This window comes from Sus scrofa, chromosome 9 (assembly GCF_054392235.1).
Source record: "Sus scrofa isolate SSC_HxYL_T2T_F1_AM1 chromosome 9, Sscrofa_HxYL_maternal_Yorkshire_Landrace_v2.0, whole genome shotgun sequence".
Classification (NCBI taxonomy): Eukaryota; Metazoa; Chordata; class Mammalia; order Artiodactyla; family Suidae; genus Sus; species Sus scrofa.
In genome coordinates, this window is record NC_139391.1 from 125,354,940 (window position 1) to 125,375,573 (window position 20,634).

Below are 20,634 nucleotides of genomic sequence, written 5' to 3' on the forward strand. Positions count from 1 at the left end.
TTGGTGGTTATTAAAGAGAGGAAAGAAACGAAATGGGAACAATTTTAGCCCTTTCATGTTTTATGCCCCATGCTGGTACACAGTATTCCTTCCGCATTCTACTGCCCATTGCCTGGAGAAAGAGCTGCAGATCATCAAATAATCATCCATTTTCAAATGGTCTAATGATAGCGTGTACAAAGGTGGCTCACTTAAAACCTTCCATTTATAGTCACACTGCATCAAATGGTGCTAATTTTAAGTAGGCCACCCCAAATAGTGCATCCTCCGAAACAACACCCTTCCACTGTTTAACCAAATTCATCCCTTTTTCATTCACAGGAAAGCGTTAAAATTTCAGAATCTTGTTCTTGCACCGAACGAGAAAATTCTGCTCACCTGGAACTCATCAATCTGAGACCCAAGGGATGCCAAATTTCTGCCATTTGCTCTTAAGCCAAGGGCATCACTCAAAGGCCTATTTCTAACACCTCTCGAATCTTACTGTGTCAAAGTATTGATCACCCTAATTTGTGACGGCAGTGGGGTCTTCACCTTTGGAACCCCCTCACTTGCGCGCAGCGACTTCTAAAAACACCGCTGACGCGGGCAGGATATTCGATCTAGGGACCGAGTGTTTGCAGACTTTGTTCTCTGGCCTTAAAGGTGAGGTGGTGGCGCTGAAGCGACGGACACCACAGCGGATTTCACCGTGGAGGCGCGGGTGGCGGGGCTGCGGCGGGGGCCCCCACCTGTCGGTCCTCCCACCCTTCCCCGCCCCCTCGTTTGGCCGGGAGCGGCCCCTCCCTCCCACGCGCGCAGGGCGGAGGGACTGCGGCTGTAGGCGCGCGCCGCGGCCGCCGGCCCCCGGCGGCAGTTGGGCTCGGCCCGGCAGAAGCGCCGCTGGCGGGGGCGCGCGCGGGGAAGACCCCGCCGGCCGCTGCGTTCGGGGCCCGCGCGAGCGCGCCCGGTTGGTGCGCGAGCGCGGCTCCGCCCCGCCCTCTCGGCGCACGCCCCCGCCCGGTCCGCTCTCCTCCCCCACCCTCGGCGCGGACGGGGTGGATCCAGCTCACTCCCCTCCCCCGAGCGGCCGCGGCGGCTGCGGGCGCTGAATGAGAGACGCCGACTGCTCGGGTTGCTGAGCGCTAGCCTAGGCGGCGGCGGCAAAGCGGCGGAGCGGGAGGCCGGCGCCGTCTTTCCATCGTCCGAGGCGTCTGCCCCGGCTGCACAGGTCGGTGCTCTGGCCGCGGGCCTGGTGCGGAGCCTTGTAGGGCGGTGCGGGGGGGAGGGAAGGTGGGTGCGCTGCGCCCCCCGGGCGGCGCTGAGCCGCAGCAGCGGCGGCGGCGGCGCGGGGAATGGCGGCGGCCCGGGCGCTGCGGTGTGTTGATCTCCCGGCCGCGGGCTCCAGCGCTGTTCGCCCTCGGCGCGGGGAGGGGGCTGCGGAGCTCGGGCTCAGGGAGGAGGGGGCCCGGGGTCTGGGAACCAGGGCCGCGTCTCCCTTGGCGGCTCGCTCTCGGCGTCAGGAGGCGGCCATGGGGTCTCCGCTCCAGGTCTCTGTCCTGGGGCCCCGGGCATGGCGACCCCCGGAGCCCGCCTCGCCTCTTTTTCTCCCGGGTGGCGGAAGCCCCCGGCCTCCGCTAGCGCTGCCCTGGCTCCGGGAGGCGCCTCTGCCTCCGTTCAGGTGAGCGGGAGCGGGGACCGGCCGAGCCGGGCCACACCCCCTCCCCGGCCCTGGCAGCTGCGCCCCGAAGCCGGACTGCCCAGCTGGCTATCTGCGGACCCGCACTCTCGCGGTCAGGGTGACCTGTTGCGGGGCGGCCCGCTGCGCGAATGGCCTGCCTGGCTAGGACTCGAAAGGGCCAGTCCTGCGGTGGCCCGGGGCGCTGCCCGAGGTCGGAGCTGTACCGCTAGGAGCGGGCGTTCTGAAAAAAGGAGAGATTGCCCACGATCCGACCAGACACTTGCAAAGCCGGGATATCTGTCTGCAGATATCCGGAATTCCATTGCAGTATCGGATTCAGTAGGCTCATAAACACCATGCTTTGGAGGTGATTTGGGAGAAACCCGATCCAGGAGTGAGGAGCGGATATCTGTAGCTGGAAAAGAGCCGTAAACCTGTGCAGAGCTAAATTATGCCCCCACCTGCCCCCCTCAAAGCTCTTTTCCTGTAGCTGTGTGTTGTGTAGACGCAGGCCAGTTTCAGTGTACGTGGGCGTGTTTGGGAAGAAGCTGCGAGCTGATAGGAGGTACCTTAGTACAAATGTTAATTTGTTTTAACTGGGAGGGGTGAGGGAGGAGGAAGAAGAAAGGGCTCTGAGGTTAGCTGTGGAGGAGGGGCCATTGAAACACTAAATTTCTGTTTAAGAAAGCCCTCAAAAGAAATATCTAATACTCAGCGTTGAAGCCCACAAAGGAGGAAAGACAGGCGGCAGTTAAATGGAGCTCTCTCATTTACGTGCCCTGGACTTTAAAATGTCAACACTCTAGTTGCTATAGAGAGTTTTGTTTTCCTACCAGTGTTTATGAGTTGATTTTGGTGTTTTTTGTATTCACCGTCAAATTGATTCTGTTCAGATCTCTTTGAAGATGACCGTCAGGATTTTAGGAAACTTTTCGATCCGTGCAGTCTAGTTCTGCAGCCAAAGATCATAGCCGTAAAAGCCTGTTCCATCCAGATAACTGTGCTTATACAAGTGCAGTAGAATCATGAAGTGTGGTACTGTAACTGCTGCATAACTTACTGTAGACTTTAGAATTATAAAGGAACTTATCCAGACAGTATTATTGTAATAAAGAGAACCTCTGACTCGAGTTTTGTGGACATAAGTTTTATCATCTAGCTTCAGAGATTTTGAAAATACTCATTCGCTTAAAAAATCAAATGTAAGAACATACGATGCCTTTTCAAGCAGATAATTGTAATTAACTTATTTTAAACTTAGTTTTTCTCTTTAAAAATCAGTGTAATTTATTCCACCTTTTGTTTAATTAAGGAATTTGACCTTTCTGACTCCTCAGGGTGGAACTCTGGAACTATTGTTCATTTTGCTCAAATACTTGTAGATTACAACAGAACTTCAAAGATAATACTTGTTTTATCAAGATTGCAACCTGTGTTTCTGATACATATTTTGATTATCAGGAAGAACAGACCAAAATCTCCTGAGAGAAAATAGAACTACTATAAAACTGACTTTATGGATTTTTTACCTTGTGTACTTTTCTTATATATGGTGAGTGATGTATTTGTGTGTGTTTATATACCCAGTACATGTCTTTTTCATTATTAGGTCGTTATAGTTGAGACAGTAGTTACTTGTAGTGAATGATGAATATCTGTATAGGTGAAATTGCTCTCTTGCAACTTAAAACACTTAAGCTTTTGTCCAGCTTTTGCCCAGCTCATTTGTTCATTCATTCATTCATGCTACATACGTGTATTGAGTTCCTACTCAGTACCAGTTAGTTGCCTAGATGTTGATGATACATACAGTGGGAGAAAAAAGGCAGGTCTGTGGCCTGATGGACCTTAAACGTAAGTAGGCAAGTAGTTGTCAGATAACATGGTTTAGGGTTAGTTTAAAAATGTAAGAAGTAAAAACTCCTCCTCTGATTTTTGTTTAAGGATATTTGTTGTGTTTTTCCTTTTAAAAATAGTGGGAATCATTACTGAGTGAACAAAAGCTTAAAGACAGTTGTTCAAAAATATATTGATATTTATGTATATTGGGTATCTGGTTCCCAAGTACACCAGATAAACAGTCTACTTGAAGTCACATGATGCATAATTTACATGTGGTTAAATAGCTTAATTCTTTTGGTTTTTATAGTTAAATGAATTGTTTACTAAGAATATTCTCTTGGCATTTACTTGTTTGTAAGGGAGTCTGTTTTTTTTTTGCTTTTTTCAGGGCCACACCTGTGGCATATGGAAGTTCCCAGGCTAGAGGTCGAAACTGGAGCTACAGCTGTGGGCCTGCACCACAGCCACAGCAATGTGAGATCTGAGCTGAGTCTGCAACCTACACCACAGCTCAGGGCAGTGCCAGATCCTTACCCCACTGAGTGAGGCCAGGGATCGAACCCACAACCTCATGGTTTCTAGTCGGATTCGTTTCTGCTGCGCCACGATGGCAACTCCTAAAGTGTTTTTTTTTTTTTTGTTTTTTTTTTAAGTTTAAAGTCTGTTCTTCTGGCTCTGTAGGTATGAGTGGATCAAGGTCCTGTTGTTCTTCCTTAGACTCTTACAACTGTTATCGCTAAAATCAGAATTTTGACAAAAAGTGATAGCTTGTTTTTTTAAATTAAAATACGACAAACATTGGTGTAGTTTTTTGCATCTTACAGAGCTTTTTTTACATGTATTATTGATACTTAAATATTTTGGTCCTTCTTATTTACAGGAGTTGCAACAGTTAACATTGACCTTCTGTAGGCATTATTATCTCCGTTTTAGGAGAGGAACTGGGTTTGGAGATGTTTAGCACACCACCCCTAAGCAAGTGGTGAGCCCAGACCCGGGTTGTAGCTCTTACTGAGTCGATGCTCCACCTGGAAAGTGTAGACGGAGAACATTCACATGCAGTGCTCAGTTCAGCAGACAGTACAGCTACTGATGTGCTTTTCCAGAAATATCTAAATAACTTTTAAACCTTAAGCCCAATGGTTGAGATTTAATTAATGCAATTTGTTTTCTTTTTGGAAGTTAAACTTTAACACGACTTAAAATCAAAAAGTATTGCCTTTTTGCTGTATACAAACCGGTTTGGATTACTTTTAATGGTGTGTTTTGAGTATTAAAATCAATCCTCTTTTCCGAATATGAGCTTTTTATTGTGCAGCAACTGTATTTCGAATAAAACTGTCACTTCAGTCTGGATGCTACAGTTTCGTAGTTACTCAGTTTTCAATAAAAAGAATTCAAACAGCCTGAAACTCTGCTTCAGCCTGAGAGAAGTTTCTTGAAGACAATGAATGTATTGCATTACCCTCTAAATTGTGTGTTTTGAATGTGTCTTATTCCTGTTGGTTTAGTTTCTCTCTAGTGAGAAAATGAAGACTGGATGTGATACATTTCGGTAACTTGGAATTATTCTGGAATCTTTCTTGATGAACATCTGCAACTTTCGATTTAGGAAAACTTTTAACTCTGCCATAGGACTAAAAACACGGGAATTTGAAATGTGTGATATCTACCTGTTCTGTGGAAAGGAAAAAAGTTTGAGTATGAATTGAGTTGCTTTGATAAGTAACGGCTAGTTAGGGGTATAGTTCGGGCATGGACAGCAGTGCTCACAGGACTTAGGTTGAAGGTGCCTGGCACTTTATGCGTGCCACCACAGAGAGCTTTGGCACTGGCTTTTGTGGTGAGCCACCGTGAGTCCAAGGTACTGGCTTTTGAATGATACATGGCTCTGGAGTCTGAGAGGCTTAAAATGAAGCACTCACCTCAAGCTTCATTGCTAGCCTTCTATTATTTTATTTACACGACCACCACCTTTTCTCAAAACAGATTTTCGTTTTTAGGTCGATTCCCTTTTTTGTTGATTCTTGCAGAGCCCTTTTCTGAAAACCCTACTTAAATAGAATCCCCATTACATTCTACCCTCATCTTTATTTTTCTTAACAGCAGTGATTTATCTGACATTATAGCATACATTAATTTGTTTATTATCTGATTCGGTGGGTGTAAGTCTCATGAGGGCAAGAACTTAGTTTTGTTTGCTGCTGTGTTCCTAGCACTTGGAAGAGTACCTGGCCCAATGCCCAGATAAAATTTGTGGGATGAGTGAATTAATTTGTATTAAATAATACAGAAACCACTAGTTTTGTTTTTTGAAAAAAAACCACATTAACTTTTGACCTTAAATAGTACAACTGTGCGTTTAAAAAGAAAGTTGTACTGTTAAGATTTGTAATGCAAAGCCCCACTCCCCTGCTTGACTTTGCCTCCCAGGTCCTGCTCTTAGAGCAACCATTTTTGATACCTGTAGCTGTTTTTTTCTGATGTTTACTTCCATTTTTAAAGCTTTTGCTTGTTGTTCAATTTTAGCTATCTGTTGGCTTCCTTCTGTGGAAGATGAGCCTATGCTTTAAGATTCTTATGCCACCTGAACTTCATCTTTTTTTGTCTCCTAATATAGTTATATCACGCTGTTGGTTAAATCAGTGCTCATTGTTTACATTATTACAACTTAATATGTATGTTTTCTGTTAAACCTTGCAGTGTGCTATGATTTTATTTCTTGGAGTTAAATTTTTTCTTTTTTGTTTTTGCTTAGTTTCCTATTCGTCTTAAATTTTTGCTTAAGAAACCGTCTCAATATGTTCAAACACATCAGGTAATTGATCATTTGATTTTTTTTTTTTTTAATTGGAAAAATCCCAGGGCTCTCTGTCCTTTTGCTTACATCTGCACTGCGGCTCTCCACTCTGCTCAGTTTTAGCTTGTGATTTCTCTTCATGATTCTGGGAATTCTCTTTGCCTTTTCCCTGTGTTAAGAGCCTGTGGTCTTGGATCCATGTCTTCCTCTTTCTTACACTTTTGTTTGTTTTGGTGAAATACATCCCTCAGTAACTTTCAAGAAAGAGTGTATGAGGAGGTGAAATTTTTGAGATATTTATATTGCTGAAAATAACTTTCTTCTCACCTGACACCTGGTTGATAATTTGGCTGGCCTGGGTGGAGAATTGTAAGGTGAAATAATTTTCCCTCAAAATTTAAGGGATTGTAGGAGTTCCCACTGTGGTGCAGTAGGTCAGGAACCTGACTGCAGTGCCTCAGTTTACTTCAGAGGCTCAGGTTCGATTCCCAGTCCAGCACAGTGGGTTAAAGGACCAGCATTGCTGCAGGTGGGGCCTCGTTAGCAGATGTGGCTCTGATTCAGTCCCTGGCCCAGGAATGTCCATATGGTGCAGGTGTGGCCATTAAAAAAAAAAAAAACCATTAAGAGATTATACTATAATTTTCTAGCTTCTTGTGGTTGCCAAAAAAAGTCTCATGCCCTTTAGTCTTCATCATTTATGGGTGACCTGTACTTGTTGAGGTCTTTTCTTTGTCATCAGTAAGTATATCCAGTATGTCTCTGATGTTGCTTGTGTCTTCTGCGAATCTTCATTTCTTGGCCCTGGGACTTAGGGGACCTTTCAACCGACAGTGTCCATGTTAGATGAGAGAGGTGTTCTAGCACATGGATCAGCCAGTTTTTTCTTTAAGGGCTGAATGGTACGTGTTCTAGGCTTTCTGGGCCATGCAGTCTCTGTTAGTACTACTCAGCTTTGCGTTTGTAGCATGAAAGCAGCCATAGGCTATGGTTTGCTGACCCCAGTCTATGCATAGGTGGAAGGATTAGCCTTTCCTTTGCTAGAAGTAGGGAGAGTTTTATCTGTAGACGGATTGAATTGGGAGAGAGCAGAATATATGGACAGAAACATGAAGGTGGTGGCTGAGGAAGCACTCCTCTGAGATGTTCTATTAATGTATAAGAAGCAAGATCATTAGCTGAGAGTAAGGAAGAATTTTCTTGGGAGTATGTATTGGAGGTTTGACAAGAGAAAATACATACTCATCCATCAAAGTGTGGAAAAAGCAAATAGAATAGAATAGAGAAATATAGTGTTACTGCCAGTCAGCATTAAGGGCTCACTAGAGATAGATGATTCTGAATTTCATATTCCTGACTTTAATAGGAATACTTCTAAAATTTCATTAAGTATGGTATCTTACTATACTTTTTTTTAAATCAGGGTTTTTAAAATTAATCATCAGAACTGCTTTCATACATAAGTACTATATACATATGTATGTGTGTATTTGGCCTATATAACTGCTTATTTCTAGAGAAATGCCAAAAGAAAATACTGTAATTTTTTTCCAAATGCAAATTTTGATTTAGAAATTTTAAAAAAGTCAAGGAGCATTTTCTGTGTACCAGGAATAGTCCTTGGTCTGGGGATACAGCTCTAAACAAAGAGACAAAAATATTTGCCTCTATTACATTTCTATTTTAACTGACACATAACTGAATTATACACACACACACAGACCTTACCAAGAAAGGACAATTATGCAGAGAAGAGAGAACATAATAGATATTATTAAATGTATTTTTCCGGTTTTACTGATGTATAATTGACAAAATTGTAAGCTATTTAAAGTATACAAGATGATGATTTGATACATATATGTATACACTGTGAAAGGATTCCCCCCATTGAGTTAATTCATATACCTGTCACCTCATATAGTTACTCCTTTTTTGGTGAGCGCACTTAAGTTTTACTTTTTTAGCGAATTTCAGTTATGCAATACAGTATTATCAACATTAGTTACCGTATTATACATTGGATCCTCAGACTTTTTTTTATCTTGTCACTGAAAGTTTGTACTATTGTTTTACCAATCTTCATATTTCTCCCACCTTACTGTAAGTTTTTGGTAATATAACTAAAAGATTAAGAAATACCTTCTAACCTTAGTTTTATGTTTTTTCCTTTAATATCATAAATAAGTATTGAATCTCACCATAGGCTTTTTCTGTATTGGTGGAGGTGGTATTATTTTCTGTACTAATCTGCTAATAGGATTATTTCATTAATAGATTTTCTTCTGTTTGCATTATTGGATCCAACCCTATGTAGCTGTGTTGCTTTAGGCTTTTCCCCCTCTAACTGCTGAACTTGATTTGCCACTGCTTTAGAATTTTTTTCTTAATTTACTTTTATCAATAGATACATTTATCAAAGATTTATATGTGTGTATTATGACTTCAAAGTTATACTGGCTTCATAAATTGACTTGTGAAGCTTTCCCTTCTCTCCTCTTCTCTGAAATGGTTTGTTTATTTGTTTGGTTTTGGCCATGCCTGCAGCATGTGGGAATTCCCTGGCCAGGGATTGAACCCATGTCACAGCAGTGACAGGAGCCAAATCAGTGACAGCTCTGAATCCTTCACCGCTGGGACAAAAGGGAGCTCCCTCTTCTCCGACATAGTTTTGCAGCATTAGGATTATGCGCTCCTTGAAGGAACTGGAGATGTAATGTCAGAGGTGAAACATAAAATTTCTGTAAGAAAACAAAAAATCTCCACGACTCCGTGTTAATAGAGGTTTTTGTGATTAATTTTGTTATTTTTTATTTTTTTGTCTTTGGTCTTTTTTAGGGCCGCACTTGCGGTATATGCAGGTTCTCAGTCTAGGGATCAAATCAGAGCTACAGCTGCCGGCCTACACCACAGCTCACGGCAGTGCCGGATCCTTAACCCACTGAGCGAGGCCAGGGATCGAACCCGAAACCTCATGGTTCCTAGTCAGATTCGTTTCTGCTGTGCCACGACAGGAACGCCAAGGTTTTTTTAAAAAAAGAGGACACAGGAAGTGCCAGAAAAAAATGATCGATAAATTGTTCTTCAGCAAATAAGACCTTCTGGTGCTCACTACAGCAGCACATACGCTAAAACTGGAACCATACAGAGAAGATCTGCATGGCCCCTGTTCAAGGTTGACATGCAAAGTCGTGAAGTGTCCCATATTTTTTGGAAGATGATACAAGAAAAGGAATGTGTATATATATATATATGTATGACTGGGTCATTTTGCCGTACAGCAGAAATGGGCACAAATTGTAAATCAACTATACTCTAATAAAAAATTTAAAAAAATAAGAACTTCTGTTCATCAAAGGATACTATTTTTTTTATTTATTTATTTTTTTTATTTTTTTTAATTTTTTGTCTTTTGTTGTTGTTGTTGCTATTTCTTGGGCCGCTCCCGCGGCATATGGAGGTTCCCAGGCTAGGGGTCGAATCGGAGCTGTAGCCACCGGCCTATGCCAGAGCCACAGCAACGCAGGATCCGAGCCGCGTCTGCGACCTACACCACAGCTCACGGCAACGCCGGATCGTTAACCCACTGAGCAAGGGCAGGGACGGAACCTGCAACCTCATGGTTCCTAGTGGGATTCGTTAACCACTGCGCCACGACGGGAACTCCAAAAGGATACTATTAAAAGAGTGAAAAGGCAAGTGACACAGTGGAGAAAGTGTCCACAGTACATACCGTATGACAGAGGAGTTGTATCCAAAGCGCACAAAAATTATACAAGCCAAAAAAATATACTGGCAACCAATTTTAAAGCAAACCGGCAAAAGACTGAAACAGGCATTTATAAAATGAATTATCCATGTGGCCAAGGTGAAAAGGTACTCAGGCATAAGTTTCAGAGAATTGCAGGTTAAAACGATTTTGTGATACCCCTGCATACCTACCAGAAATGGTGTTAATGAAAAAGTCTGAAACTACTCAGTGTTAATAAGAATGTAAAGCACTTGGGACACGCATCCATGTCAGGTGGGTTCGAAAGTTGAAACAAACTCTTTGGAAAATTCTTCATCAGCATCTGTTAAAGCTCTGCATGTGTATGCCCTGTGATCCATCCATTTCACTTCTTGGTAGAGACCAGTAGAAATCAATATATATGCACATCAGAAGACAAGGATTTGAGAAGAAACATAGGGATAAATTTTCATGACCTTGGAATAGGCAGATTTTTGTGACCTTAGATACGGCACCAAAACCAGAAACAACAAAACAAAAATGAGATAAATTATATTTCATCAAAATTTAAAACTTCTGCTTGAAAGGAAACCATGAAGAAAGTGAAAAGATAATCCGCATAACACGAAAAAATATTTGCAAATCAAGTTATCTGGTAAAAAATGTGCATTCACAATATATTGAGAACAACTGTTCAACTCAGTAATAAAAAGACAACCCAGTTTAAAAATGGACAGAGGATCTGGATAGGCAGTTCTCAAAGAAGATAAACAGTAAGTAACATGAAAAAATGCTCAGCATCATTAGCCGTTAGGGAAATGAAATCAGACTGCAATGAGACACCTCTTCATGCTACCAGAATGGCTGGAATCAAAAAGTTAGATGATGGCAAGTGCAGATGAGGATGTTGAGAAATTGGATCCCTGATACACTAATAGGAATGTAAAATTACACAGGTACTTTGGAAAATAGCATGGCGGTTCTTCAAGATGATTAAACAGAGAGTTACCACGTGACCCCAGCAGTGCCTTTCCTAGGTATATGCCCAAGAGAGATGAAAACCTGTCCCCACAAAAAATTGTTCACAGATGTTTATGACAGCATTATTCATTGTAGGCAAAAAAAACCCGGAAACAGCCCAAATGTCCATCACCCAACAAGTGGATAAACAAAATATGGTATACCCGTACAGTGGATTGTTATTTAGCCCTTAAAAGGGGTAAAGTACTGATAAATGGTTCATTATCAGTAAATCTTTGAAACATTATGCTAGGTGAAAGAAGCAGTCACAAAAGGCTACATATTCTATGACTCCATTCTTGTGAAATATGCCAAACAGGGAAATTTCGTGGAGTCAGAAAGATTAGTGGTTTGCTTAAGGTTGGAGGTGGGGAATGAGGAGGTCTAAAGATAAGAGGGTTTCTGGAGTTCCCGTCGTGGCGCAGTGGTTAACGATTCAGACTAGGGCAGGTTCTGTCCCTGGCCTCGCTCGGTGGGTTAAGGATCCGGCGTTGCCGTGAGCTGTGGTGTAGGTTGCAGACGAGGCTCGGATCCTGCATTGCTGTGGCTTTGGCGTAGGCCAGCGGCTACAGCTCTGATTAGACCCCTAGCCTGGGAACCTCCATATGCTGCGGGAGTGGCCCTAGAAAAGGCAAAAAAAAGACAAAAAAAAAAAAAAGAGGGTTTCTTTTTAAGATAAAAATGATTTAAAATTGACTGTACTGATGGTTGTACATACCATTAAAATTGTGTACTGTAAATGGGTGAATTGTGTGGTATGTGAATTACATCTCAAAGGTGTTTAAAAAAAACAAGACATTGCAAAAATAATTGGTGATGTGGGAACATTGCCACTATATTTGAGAAAAGCAAGATACTGAGGAATATATAACTTTTTGTCTTTTTGCCTTTTTATTTTTTTCTGCTGTACAGCATAGGGACCAAGTTACACATACATGTATACATACTATTTCCTCCCATTGTTGTGTTGCAATGCAAGTATCTAGACATAGTTCTCAATGCTACACAGCAGGATCTCATTATAAATCCATTACAAGAGCAATAGTTTGCATCCATTAACTCCAGACTCTTGATCCCTCCCACTCCCTCCCTCTCCCCCTGGGCAGCCACAAGTCTATTCTCCAAGTCTGTGATTTTCTTTTCGGTGGAAACATTCATTTGTGCTATGTATTAGATTCCAGTTGTAAGTGATATCATATGGTATCTATCTTTCTGACTTATTTCACTCAGTATGAGAGTCTCTAGTTCCATCCATGTTGCTGCAAATGGCATTATGTCATTCTTTTTTATGGCTGAGTAGTATTCCATTGTGTGTATATACCACATCTTCCTAATCCAATCATTTATCGATGGACATTTGGGTTGTTTCTAGCACTTGGCTGTTGTGAACAGAGCTGCAATGAACATGCAGGTGGCATGTGTCTTTTTTTAAGGAACGTTTTGTCCGTATATGCATTTGATGTTAGTGTCTCATGTCTGACAGAATTCATTATAGTTTCTAGGTCCATCCATGTTGCGAAAAATGCCGGTATTTCATTCCTTTAAATGGCTGAGTAATATTCCATTGTGTGTATGTACCTCATCTTCTTGATCCACTCCTCTGTCGATGGACATTTAGGTTGTTTCCATGTCTTGGCTATTGAAAATAGCACTGCAGTGAACATCGGAGTACAGTGTGTCTTTTCGAGTCATGGTTTTCTCTGGATAGATGCCCCAGGAGTAGGATTGCTGGATCAAAGGGTAGTTCTATTTTGAGTTTTCTGAGGAATCTCCACACTGTTTTCCACAGTGGTTGCACCAGTTGACAATCCCACCAACAGTGTAATAGGGTTCCTTTTTCTCCACACCCTCTCCAGCACTTATTGTTTGTAGTCTTTTTGATGATGACCATTCTAGCTGGTGTAAGGTGGTACCTCATAGTGGTTTTGATTGGCGTTTCTCTAATAATGAGTGATGTTGAACATCTTTTCGTGTGTTTCTTGGCCATCTGTATGTCTTCTTTGGAGAGCTGTCTGTTTAGATCTTCTGCCCATTTTTGGATGGGGTTGTTTGTTTTTTGGTATTGAGCTACAGAAGGTGTTTATAAATTTTGGAGATTAATCCCTTGTCAGTTGATTGATTTGCAAAGATTTTCACCCATTCTGTGGGTTGTCTTTTTGTTTTCTTTTGATTTCCTTTGCTGTGCAAAAGCTTGTCAGTTTGATTAGGTCCCATTGCTTTATTTTTGCTCTTACTTCTTTTGCCTTGGGAGAATGCCCTGAGAAGATATTCATGAGGTTGATGTCAGAGAATGTTTGCCTGTGTTCTCTTCCAGGAGTTCGATGGTGTCTTGTTTTATATTTAAGTCTTTCAGCCGTTTTGAGTTTATTTCTGTGCATGGTGTGAGGGTGTGTTCTTTTTTTTTTTTTTTTTTTTTTTTTGTCTTTTTGCCTTTCCTAGTGCCGCTCCCATGGCACATGGAGGTTCCCAGGCTAGGGGTCCAGTCAGAGCTGTAGCTACTGGTCCATGCCAGAGCTACATCAGTGCAGGATCCGAGCCACGTCTGCGACCTACGCCACTGCTCACGGCAACGCCGGATCCTAAACCCACTCATTAAGGCCAGGGATTGAACCCACAACCTCATGGTTCCTAGTTGGATTTGTTAACCACTGAACCACGACAGGAACTCCAGAGGGTGTGTTCTAGTTTCATTGATTTGCATGCAGCTGTCTAGTTTTCCCAACAATTCTTGCTGAATAGACTTTCTTTTTCCCATTTTATGCTCTTGCTTCCTTTGTCAAAGATTAATTGACCATAGGTGTCAGGGTTTATTTCTGGGTTCTCTATTCTGTTCCCTTAGTTGGTCTGTCTGTTTTGATACCAGTACCACAGTGTTTTGATGACTGTGGCTTTGTAATATTGCTTGAAGTCTGGGAGAGTTATGCCTCCTGCTTGGTTTTTGTTTTTCAGGATTGCTTTGGCAATTCTAGGTCTTTTGTGGTTCCATATAAATTTTTGGATTGTTTGTTCTAGTTCTGTGAAAAATGTCATGGGTAATTTGATAGGGATTGCATTGAATCTGTAGATTGCTTTGGGTAGTATGGCCATTTTTACAATATTAATTTTTCCAATTCAGGAACCCGGAATATCTTTCCATTTTTTTATGTCTTTAATTTCCTTGATTAATGTTTTATAGTTCTCAGCATATAAGTCCTTTACCTCCTTGGTCAGGTGTATTCTGAGGTATTTGATTTTTTGGGGTGCAATTTTAAAAGGTATTGTATTTTCATATTCCTTTTCTAATATTTCAGTGTTAGTATTCAGAAATGCAACGGATTTCTGAATGTTAATCTTATATCCTGCTACTTTGCTGAATTTGTTGATCAGTTCAGGTAGTTTTTGGGTTGAGTCCTTGGTGTTTTCTAGATATAGTATCATGTCATCTGCATACAGTGACAGCTTTATCTCTTCTCTTCCTATTTGGATGCCTTTTATTTCTTTTGTTTGTCTAATTGCTGTGGCTAGGCCTTCCAAAACTATGTTGAATAGCAGTGGTGAGAGTGGGCATCCCTGTCTAGTTCCAGATTTGAGTGAGAAGGCTTTCAGTTTTTCTCCATTGAGTATTGTATTTGCTGTGGGTTTGTCATAAATGGCTTTGATTATGTTCAGGAATGTTCCCTCTGTGCCCACTTTGGCGAGAGTTTTTATCATAAATGGATGTCAGACTTTGTCAGATGCTTTTTCTTCATCTATTGAGATGATCGTATGGTTTTTTACTTTTGTTAATGTGGTGTATGATGTTGATTGATACATACAACAAATATTAACAGACATAAAGGGAGAAATTGATGGGAATACAATCACAGTAGGAGACTTTAATACCCCACTCACATCAATGAACACATCCTCTAGACAGAAAACCAATAAAGCAACAGAGATCCTAAAGGAAACAATAGAAAAGTTAGACTTAATTGACATCTTCAGGACACTACCTCCAAAAAAATCAGAACACACATTCTTCTCAAGTGCGCATTCCCAAGAATCGATCACATGTTGGGGCACAAAACTAACCTCAACAAATTTAGGAGCATAGAAATTATTTCAGGTATCTTCTCTGACCACAATGGTATGAAAGTAGAAATCAACCATAGGAAAAGAAATGAGAAAAAATCTACTACATGGAGAATAAACAACATGCTACTAAAAACCTAATAGGTCAGTGAGGAAATCAAGAAGGAAATTAAAAAATACCTCAAGATAAACGATAATGAAGGCACAACCACTCATAATCTATAGAAGGCCACAAAAGCAGTGCTCAGAAGGAAATTCGTAGCAATACATGCCTTCCTCAAAAAAGATCTCAAATTGACAACTTAACCCACCACATAAATGAGTTAGAAAAAGAAGAATAAAAGAGACCTAAAGTCAGCAGATGGAAGGAAATTATAAAGATCAAAGAGGAAATCAATAAAATAGAGATTCAAAAAAATAATAGAGAAAATTAATAAAACCAAGAGCTGGTTCTTTGAAAAGGTAAACAAAATTGACAGACCCCTGGCTAGACTCGCTAAAAAGAGGAAAGAACCCAAATAAACAAAATTAGAAATGAAAAGGGAGAAATCACAACAGATACTGCAGAAATACAAAAAACCATAAGAGAATACTATGAACAACTATATGCCAACAGATTTGACAATCTGGAAGAAATGGACAGCTTTCTAGAATCTCAGAGCCTGCCAAAACTGAATCAAGAAGAAATAGACCCACTGAACAGACCGAGCACTAGAAATGAAATTGAATATGTCATAAAAATACTCCCTACAAATAAAAGCCCAGGACCAGATGGCTTCACAGGCGAATTCTACCAAACATACAAAGAGGATTTGGTGCCCATCCTCCTTAAACTTTTTCAAAAGATTGAGGAAGAAGGAGCATTCCCAAAGACATTGTGTAACACCGCCATCACCCTAATTCCAAAACCAGACAGAGATACCAACAAAAAAGAAAACTATTGGCCAATATCTTTGATGAGTATAGACACAAAAATTCTCAACAAAATTTTAGCCAGCTGAATCCAACATGTCAAAAAGATCGTACACCATGACCAGGTGGGATTCATCCCAGGTTCGCAAAGATGTTTCAACATACGCAAATCTTTTTGCCTTTTCTAGAGCCACTCCCTCGGCATATGGAGGTTCCCAGGCTAGGGGTCTATAGCGAGCTGTAGCCGCTGGCCTTCGCCACAGCCACAGCAACGCCAGATCCAAGCCATGTCTGCAACGTACACCACAGCTCATGGCAATGCCGGATCCTTAACCCACTGAGCAAGGGCAGAGATCGAACCCACAACCTCATGGTTCCTAGTGGGATTCGTTAACCACTGAGGCACGACAGGAGCTCCCCATATCCCATTTTTATAAAACAAAAATCCTGTGTCTCTGTGTGTAAGAGTGCAAGTGGATCTTGTAAGGTTGGAAAAAATGTTGCACACCAAATGTAAAGTGTGAGAGGGAGAGAAGGAAGTAAGAAAGTAAAGGAAAGGAGGTTGTTTGGGGAAAAAGAGCATTTTTTTTTTCTTTTTTTTCTTTTTTTTTTTTTTTTTTTTTTGTCTTTTATCTTTTTTTTGTTGTTGTTGTTGTTGTTGCTATTTCTTGGGCCGCTGCCGCGGCATATGGAGGTTCCCAGGCTAGGGGTCGAATCGGAGCTGTAGCCCCCGGCCTACACCAGAGCCATAGCAACGCGGGATCCGAGCCGCATCTGCAACCTACACCACAGCTCACGGCAACGCGGGATCGTCAACCCACTGAGCAAGGGCAGGGACCAAACCCGCAACCTCATGGTTCCTAGTCGGATTCGTTAACCACTGCGCCATGACGAGAACTCCCGAAAAAGAGCATTTTTAACATAATTACAGTTATGTAAAACATAAATCTTAAAGTGGTGGCTGTCCATGTGGTTAGATACCAGGGCTTTTTTTCTTTATTATATTTTTCTGGGTTGTTTGATCTTTTTTGTTCTATTAATACAAATATCTAAATTAAGAAGCAATACAAATGCTATGGAATCTGAAAAAAGTCTTTTTCATAATAGCTTTAAACCGTAAACTCTTATACCTTGATTTGACTGGTTACATGTCTACATAGTAAAAATTTATAAATACATTTTAATATTTATGTATAGCTCAATTAAAAAACATCAAGCCAGAAAAAAAAAAGAAAAAAATGTTTTAAAAATCTGGAGCTCATATAAAAAGTCTTCGTATATTTCCAAGGATACTTGTATCACTTCCAAAGACAGTTTCTTTTTACCCTTGTTTTTAATGGCTGCATTAAATCACTTCATGTTGGGGTTAGGCAACTTCTTGATGGAAACTTAGGTTGTTTCTAATTTTATAGGTTGTTTCTAACTTTTATATATTATGAAGAGTTATAGGGTTAACATATTTTTTTATAGGTCTTGCTATACTTTTCTGATCATTTCCTTTTGATGAGTTCCTAAAAAGAGGATGGATTGCTTGTTTGGAAGTTAAGTATATTTGCATTCTTGCCCATGAGGTGTAATTGTTTCTCTGTACTTTTATTGACTTGGTGATTAGCTTTAAAAAAAAAAAAATAGATACTGATCCGTTATGTAATACGTTCTCCCTGTTTTAATTTGCATTTTTTTTAAGTTTTCACTGAAATTTATATTTTTGTGTTTTTGGACATTCATGGTACACTTTTCTCTCTCTCTCTCTCTCTCTCTCTTTTTTTTTGGGTTTTTAGGGCCACACTCGTGGGATATGGAGTTCCCAGGCTAGGGGGTCAAATCAGAGCTGTAGCTGCGGCCTATGCCACAGCCACAGCCACAGCCACCACCAGATCCATCGTGCATCTGTGACCTACACCACAGCTCATGGCAATGCCAGATCTTTAATCCACTGAGCAAGGCCAGGGATTGAACCTGCATCCTCATGGATACTAGTCAGGTTCGTTAACCACTAGCCACGATGGGAACTCCTGTGCTACAATTTTCTTTTCATATCTTTTACTCTCTTTTCATATCTTTTCTACATATTCTTATTGCTGAGTCTTGAAGAAATAAATTAGATTAACAAAAAAATGCATAAAGATTAATAAATTGATCCCTAACTTAAGAATGAAATATAATCAGGGCAGTTGAAGCACCCCATTATTTAACATTAGTATAACATATAAGAGCTCTTTGTGTACGAAGACTATTGTTTTTGTTGCTTGTTGTGGATCTTTTCCCTATTCTTTGTCACCTAACTTAAGAGTATTTTAATAAGTCTAAATTGGCTTTAATTTGGAGATATACTTTTTAATGTCTAATTAAGGGTAGAAATATGACTGTCAGTTAAACCATGGCGCTCTGTTAGTTTTAAGAGATACCTGGGAGTTCCTGTCGTGGCGCAGTGGTTAACGAATCTGACTAGGAACCATGAGGCTGCGGGTTCGATCCCTGGCCTCGCTCAGTGGGTTAAGGATCTGGCGTCGTCACGAGCTATGGTGTAGGTCACAGGCAGGGCTTGGATTCCAAGTTGCTGTGGCTGTGGCATAGGCTGGCAGCTGTAGCTCCAATTAGACCCCTAGCCTGGAAACTTCCATATGCTGCAGGGGCAGCCTTAAAAAGCAGAAGAAAAAAAAAGTTATCTGATTTCAGAGATGTAAAAGGTGAGGAAATATTCATCCTAGAATTGAGGAAATGTATGTTTTACTGTCTATGTATGTCTTATGTTTTCTTGAGTCAGATCAGTCTTTTCTGCTGTTTCTGTTTCCATCGTCAGTTCTAGAAAGACTTTCCTATGCCAACATTAAAAACAAAAATTCACCTATGTTTACTTCTGTATTTTTATGCCTTAAATGTTTTTCATCTTTAACTCATCCTATTTATTTTAATGTAAGATCTCATTTTTGTCTTTTTATCCAAATGTTTAGCCAGTTGTCATAAAATTAAATGCACTAACAGCTTTTTTCACGTACTTTTTAAAGTACAGTTGGTTTACAATGTGTCACCTTCTGCTGTACAGCCAAGTGACTCCGTCATACACATGTATACATTTTTATAAACTATTATTTTCCATCATGGGCTGTCCCAGGAGATTGGATACAGTTCCCTGTGCTATAGAGTAGGACCATATTTATCCATTTTAAATGTTACAGTTTGCATCTATCCTAGTCCTTTTCCCATCCCCTTTGGCAACCACAAGTCTCTTCTCTGTATCTGTGAGTCTGTTTCTGTTTTGTAGATAAATTCATTTGTGTCGTATTTTGAGAGTTCGCATAAGTTATATCATACGGCTTTTGTCTTTCTCTTTCTGACTTCACTTGGTATGATCATCTCTAGTTGTACTGCTAACAGTTTTTTGAACAAGGAAGGGATGATATATTCAGATGTGATTGAGAAACATTAATATGACTATGCATTTTGATTGGGTCTAGTCTAAAAATTATCAGTTGAATTTTCTATTAAATATATATTTTCATTAGCAATAAAAAGATTGTGAATATTAAAATTGTGATTATTTATTGCCTTAAATAATGCATCTGAGTATTCTTAGAACCAGTCAAATAACTAGTTTAAAAATATTAATTAAATTTAAAATAATATTTTGCAACATAGGTGATAGTTTTAATCTTGTGCTTTAAGTTTGTGTGAATCTGGGCAGGTTACTTAATTTCCTTAACATTCAGCTTCCCTATTTGTAAAATGGGTATAAGAATGTGTTCTCATCGGATCACTGTACGGATTAAATGAGAAAATGTAAGCAAGGCACTTAGCCCAATTAGGTCTTCACTCTTCCTCCTCTCAGGACCTTGAAGATCAAGTGTACTAATCACAACCTAGCTTCTCTTGTATCTGGGGTTACTCTAGATCTCTAGGGTTACGGGAGTAAATTACTCGTTAGATCTCTTCAAATTCTGATTTAGACTTCTCTGGGTGTGACTAGAACTTTCCTGGAATTTGCTTACATGACAAATCTGTATGTTTTCTTTCTTTTGGTTTTGTTTGTTTGTTTGTTTCCTTTTTCAGGGCTGCACCTGCAGCATATAGGGATTAGCAGGCTAGGGGTAGAATCAGAGCTGCCCCTGCCAGCCTGTGCCGCAGCCACAGCAACACGGGATCTGAGCCACATCTGTGACCTACACCCCAGTTTACGGCAGCGCTGGATTCTTCACCCACTGAGCAAGGCCAGGGACCAGACCTGCATCCTCATGGGTAATAGCTGGGTTCTTGACTTGCCGAGCCACAGCAGGCACTCCCTCTATATGTTTTCTCTTTAGCTGCTCTTAAGCTGCTCTTCTGTGAATGTGCTGACATCTTCATAGCTTTTGTAGGTAGGGGATTAGCATGTATTTTAGAGTGGATTGACATAGCTGTTATTAATTATCACTAGGATGACTTCTGCTGCTTTTCTTTTGCAGTTTGAATTTTGTGGATATATTGTTTGTAAGTTTGTGTGGTTCGCATCCTGTCTCTTAAGGCTGAGAGTACAGGGGTAAGTCTGTTAAAAGAGAAATGTTTTGAGGCTATCTATCCTTGAATAAGAAACTCTGCTTTTGACTTGCTTCTTTTTGTCAACAAACATTTTTGAATGTTTTC

General features: G+C 40.8%; 1 protein-coding gene and 1 non-coding gene across 5 annotated transcripts in view; both read left to right on the plus strand.

The window, feature by feature from the left end:
• The first annotated feature begins 1,089 nt into the window (after window positions 1-1,089).
• Window positions 1,090-20,634, plus strand: part of RALGPS2 (Ral GEF with PH domain and SH3 binding motif 2) — a 161,711-nt gene continuing 142,166 nt past the window's right edge. For all 4 annotated transcript variants that reach the window (XM_084977768.1, XM_084977769.1, XM_021063727.2 and 1 more), the window contains exon 1: window positions 1,090-1,210. The gene's annotated coding sequence lies outside the window, so the exon portion shown is untranslated. The remainder of the gene's footprint in view (window positions 1,211-20,634) is intronic.
• On the plus strand, window positions 9,407-9,513 carry LOC146400158 (U6 spliceosomal RNA). The gene has a single exon (XR_014816984.1). It is a non-coding gene; the product is annotated as a U6 spliceosomal RNA (small nuclear RNA).